A 6,000-nucleotide genomic window follows, 5' to 3' on the forward strand; every position below is an offset into this window, starting at 1 on the left:
CAAATTATCATTCAAACATCTATATAGTTCGATCTCAATTGTGATTGCTGGACTTATAGATTATTCATCACAAATGCTTCTTGATTTATCCTGACAATCGATGATAAACTTCGATGAAGTCGTACTGGTCACCCAATGGCAATATTACCTTGTTCAATATTTTTTTTATTATGTTCTATGTCCTAGCACGATGATCCTTTACATGAAAGAGGTCAGATATCCAGTAAAATATTTTCACGTTCATTAAAAATTGATCCCAACACTTATTACATCAAATACTTATATAAATACCAACTATACTAATCTATGGGGGCATTGTCTGTCATATTTATATTTCTACTAAATCTAATTTCTAAAACTAATTGAAAAAAAAATCATAAGAACATTTTTTTAATCATTTTATACCATCTCAATATATTTTTATTTTTATCCCATACAATTCAATTTTAAACAACACTAATAATACTATAATTATGAACAAATATTACCTATGAACTTCTACAATAATTTATTTTTGATAATATTATATTATAGTAATTATAGTATCATAATTATTATATAGTTATTTCTAATCCTCACAGGATGTTTAATTGGTAACAGACTTACTACACTAGAATAAAGGATCAATTTTTTATGTGTGCATATCCTTTGATGAAAATTCCTCTTACCCTCTAGTCAATTTGACAGTTGATTATATTATAAATTTATTCCATGATTTAACTCTCTTGGTATAATATAGAAATGGGATAGGAAGAACATTGGGATTTGTAATATAAACAATTTAATAATCTTTTTATAAATATTGACGGTAGCTATTACAACTATATAATTCGTAACTATCATAATCATACAACTATATAATAACTAGATGACCATAATTGCTATAACCGTCTACAATGTTTTTTTTTTAAATAAAAATATATTAAAACGAAATAGAATATTATTTTAATAATAAAGAAGAAAAAGAGGTCTTTTTGACTCTTACAATGAAAAAAATACCTTCTTTATTATTTTGCCAAGACTAATTAAAGAATCTATTTGTCGTTTTAGATTGTTTATACCAGCCAATTATTATATCCAAGTCACTCAAATGATAAAACTCCGAAGAATTCTGGTGCATGATACAAACAGCTATATATGCTTCCTTCGGACATCGACTGCAACTTGAGAAGGCTGGGAAACGATCCCAAAAAGGCTGGGAAACGATCCCAAAACAAGAATATGAATGAAAAAGAAGATAAACGATCAGAAAGACAGATCGAGTAGCACGGAGATAGAAAGAGGTCGACTGAATAGTAAGACCGATTAAGCAGGATAGATCTGTGATTGACATAATTTTCTTAAAACAGATTCGTTCTACCTCCGATAATGTTTTGAGGTTTACTCAGATATAATGGTTGACCATGACTCCACCAAGCACTAGTGGTCAAATCGAACTAAATGACACCCGAATGCCAACCGTTTCACTTATTATCGCTCAACCATTTTGTTATTCCATTTGAGCAAATTTTATCCCGATTGAATGGTTCAGTGCAATCCGGACCTTAAATTTGTACCCTCTGCGCACCCACGCGTAAGAGAGAACCTCTCTCAATGCTTTTGTTCATATCCTTAATGTATATGAATCAATATAAACCAACCAACATACCATTAAACTCTCAATGTAAAATTAAAATCTCATTCATAATAAAACCTCTACCCTTTATTTTTCACCTCTTATCTATTCACACCTATTCAACAAATAATACTCTTTTCGGATCAAAATAAAACTCTGCATGTAAAAAGTAAATTAATTAGCAAACAGGCAAGAATGAATCATATATTGAAGATTTAGAAGCATTTCCGGTGCACGATCGTTGGCCCGGACTCATCGTACTCTGGCTTGGCGATCCACGTCTGCAATCATGATAAAAAATCTCCATTGTTCAATCCTTAATGAACTATATATGTGATCAGAAATCGGTGTGTGATCGATCACCTGTTGGAAGGTGCTGGGCGATGCCAAAATGGATCCTCCAATCCAAAAGCGGTACTTCCTCTCTGGCGCGCCACTACCTTATCTTCATGCTGCTAGGAGCCAGGGTGATGATCACCTTGCTCATCCTGTCAGCGATGCCGTCGAGCATGGTGGTTCTCCTGCGCAGAACGACGTTCCCAACTTCCCATAGAGATCCCTCCTTGATCACCTTGCTCATCCTGTCAGCGATGCCGTTGAGCATGGTGATTCCTCCGCTCAGACCGACACTCCCATAGAGATCCTTCCTGATGTTGACGTCGCACTTCATTGTGCAAAAGGCGGGTCCCGCCGCCCAGCGGCCCCCTAGGCCTGGTCTCACAAGGATCCTAGGAGGAGGTAAATCAGCGGTGAATGCTGGCCCGGGTAAAGCGTGGTGTCTCCGGAATTTAACATAGCCGGTCCAGATTATTCATCCAGTGCGCGTCCGTGGACCTTCGACCCTACAACTCATTGTGCAAGGATGATCGAGTTGTAGGTGGTTTCGTGGATGCTCGTGGCCTCCATCCCAATCAAGGACGGCTGAAAAAGCAACTCCAGGCATCGGAACCTCTGTAGATGGTGATTAATATGGAGGATGTGAGTGGCCCCAAAGATAACGTGAGATTAATAGTCAAGACGATATGACAATCAAATTATGATGTGGTGATAGTTAAAGTCAAGGTGTACTTAACCGAACGAACCACTTTCAACAGGGCTCGGCTCACTTCTCACGAGCATGACTTCTAGTATAAATCCGATCGGTCCCAGAGTCGATCGGATTTCCGGGGCTAAGCTCCCAATTCTCATAAACATGACTCCCAATGTAAACTCAATCGACCCTCTGGAGCTTAACTTCCTATTTCTCATTGGTATGATTCTCAACATAAACTCAATCAGCCCCAGAGTCAGTCGAATCTCCAGGGCTCAGTTCTCCACTTCTCATAAGCATGACTCCTAACATAAATTCAATCGACCTCATAGCCAGTCGGATCTTCGGAGTTCAGCTCCCCACTTCTCATGAACATGACTCCCAGCATAAACCCGATCACCCCTAGAGTCGGTCGAACCTCCGAGGTTCAGCTCTCCACTTCTCAGGAGCATGACTCTAGTATAAACTCGATCAACCCCAGAGCCGATCGAATCACCGACGCTCAAATCCCCACTTCTCATGAGCACAACTCCCGACATAAACCCAATCAACCCCAAAGCCAGTCGAATCTCCGGGGCTCAACTCCCTAAATCTCATGAGCATGACTCACAACGTAAATAGGATCAACCCCAAAGCCGATCGAATCTCCAAAACTTGGCTCCCCACTTCTCATGGGCATGACTCCCAGCGTAAACTCGATCGATCTGAGATCTGAGGCTCAACTCCCACTTCTTATGGGCATGACTCTCAGCGTAAACCTGATCAGCCCTAAAGCAAGTCGGATTTCTGAGGCTCAGCTCCCCACTTCTCATGGGCATGACTGCCAACATAAACTCGATCGACCCTAGAGCTGGTCGGACCTTCAAAGCTCAGCTCCCCACTTCTATGAGCATGACTCTCAGTATAAACCTGATCGACCCCAGAGCCTGTTTGATCTCCAGAGCTCAACTCCCTACTTCTCATAGGCATGGTTCCCAGCGTAAATCCGATCGACCCTAGAGTTGGTCGAATCTCATGGGCTCAGATCTCCACTTCTCATAAGCATGAATCTTACCATAAACCTGATCGGTCCCAGAGCCAGTCGGATGTTCGGGGCTCAACTCTCTACTTTTTATGGGCATGACTCCTAGCATAAACCCGATCGATCCTAAAGTTGGTTGGACCTCTGGGGCTCAACTCCCCACTTCTCATGGGCATGTCTTCCAACATACACTTGGTCAGCTCCAAGTCGATCAGACTCCCTCTAAGAGATAACATTGTCAGAGAATCACAACCATCTGTCAGAGAATAATAGCTACTCACTGGAGAATATTTCACTACTCTAACATATATATACAACGAAACCTTCCTCTGCCTAGGGGAAGGCAACAACTACTCATATATTTTGACATCAGACATTCTCGGATGCCTCATTATTGTAGAGGATATAAGAGGTGGTAAAAAAAGGGGGTCTCTTCATTGGTCATATATGCGTACGCGCATGCACATGCATCCACACTATTGTTCTACTATTTATCATCTTCTCAATTTTTCACCTGACTTGAGCATCGGAGTGCCTGCGCCATGGACCCCCCTCCCTGGTTCTTACTTTAACATTCCTATTTGCTCTCTTTGTGGTGTGTGTAGATCCATAACTTCCAACTTCAGGTCCTTAATTCCTCCGTCAACATTCCTGTCTTCTTATGGGCTACTCGTCTACTCAGCTTCCTTCGTCAACATTCCTCTAGTTAATCGGTCGCTAAATAAATTTATCATTTTTAATTTGAATTTGATAATTCTATACCAATTGTGCGACCACTTGCATAAAGGAGAGGACGACCTGAATGTCAGCCTATATGGTAGCGACATTGAAGGTCGCGAACATGATCTAGGTCATCTTCTCATGGTTGGCCTTGGGGTTGAGGGAAGCCTTGGTGAGTAGAATGGGGTGCTCTTCTTGCGCCGCACAGAGCTTGTTGTAGAAGGTGTGGTGCCATATCTTTTCCATGTCGTCCCAGTTGATGACTATGCCATGCAGATGGGGTACTTCAAGGTCAAAATGCCATGCTTGGATTGCGCCTCGCCACCCATGTACGCATCCTTTTGGCCTATGCTGGCTAGCACACCGGTGTGCCGAGGACGACCGACGATGCTATGGAAAACGACTCTCGGAGCATTGTCTCCGGCAAAACTAGCCTAACAAATCAACAAACAAAACTATTCCATTTTAGTTTTCAGATAAAATTATTATCATTTCAAGTCACAAAAATAGTCTCTTTACTCCGTACACTACAAAAAAAAAAAAAACCAAGTTTACCAATAGGAATTTCTATCAGTATATGCATATACCGAAGGAATACTGACAAAAAAACAAGCGTCAAGAGACGATTTGTTGGAAACGGGGTTTTAAATGGATTAAGGGATTTCATTGTTAATATTTCAACGACAGGATTATAATTCCATGGTTAAAGTCACCGGAAACACTGTACCAGCAAACAGGTAACTTCCAACGGAAACACATTTTCCGTTAGAAGACAACAAACTAATTAAAGCCAGTTCACGGTTTTACAGACGGAATTAGAGTTTCCATTGGTAAACACTGACGAAAACTCAATATCCATCGGCGAGTCCCAATGGAAACTCTAATTCCGTCGGTGTTTACCGACGGAATCTGGTGTTTCCGTTGGTAATCTATCAAAATACCAATAGAAAATACCTTTTCTGTTAGTGTTTATTTTTGATAATCACCGACGAAAAATGTATTCGTCGATATTCCATCGAGAATTGAAAAAAATTCACAGGTTCAGTATGTTTGCATGCTCTTCCCTATATATAATTTCCAAATATACAAAAATCATCACAAACGATGGCGTTATACATACAATCCACACATACAAATAAATCAAATATAATCCACACACATACATCATATAACAATCATACAAACAATTACACTTATAAAATCCACACATAAAAATACATTCCATACATCTTAACAATTCATTCTTCTTCTTCATATAATCCATATAAACACAAATAAACTAACATTCATACTAATAGAAATAATTATAAATATCTGAAAGAAACAAAACTAAACAATTCTGCAGAATACATATGCAAATATCCATATCTAAATCTAAGTTTATAGAATACATACCACAATAGAAAGTACTCCAAATAATATAAGAACACAAGATAATAAAGAAAATCTCGTAGAAAGTCAAATATAAAATGATCATGTTGATGTATAAAAAAACATTTAGCATATATGTATAATGAATTTTATATGTAATAAAATGATATCTGAACAGAAGTGAGCATATGATGACATGACGAGCCAATATGTAAATAGGGTCGAACGTGACTCCTGAAACAT

The 6,000-nt window shown here is 39.1% G+C and overlaps 1 pseudogene; it reads right to left on the reverse strand.

Annotated features, from left to right (window-relative positions):
* Window positions 1-1,830: 1,830 nt before the first annotated feature.
* LOC122002387 lies at window positions 1,831-2,285 on the reverse strand (annotated as a pseudogene).
* Window positions 2,286-6,000: the final 3,715 nt, after the last annotated feature.

This window comes from Zingiber officinale, chromosome 7A (assembly GCF_018446385.1).
Source record: "Zingiber officinale cultivar Zhangliang chromosome 7A, Zo_v1.1, whole genome shotgun sequence".
In the NCBI taxonomy this organism is placed as follows: Eukaryota; Viridiplantae; Streptophyta; class Magnoliopsida; order Zingiberales; family Zingiberaceae; genus Zingiber; species Zingiber officinale.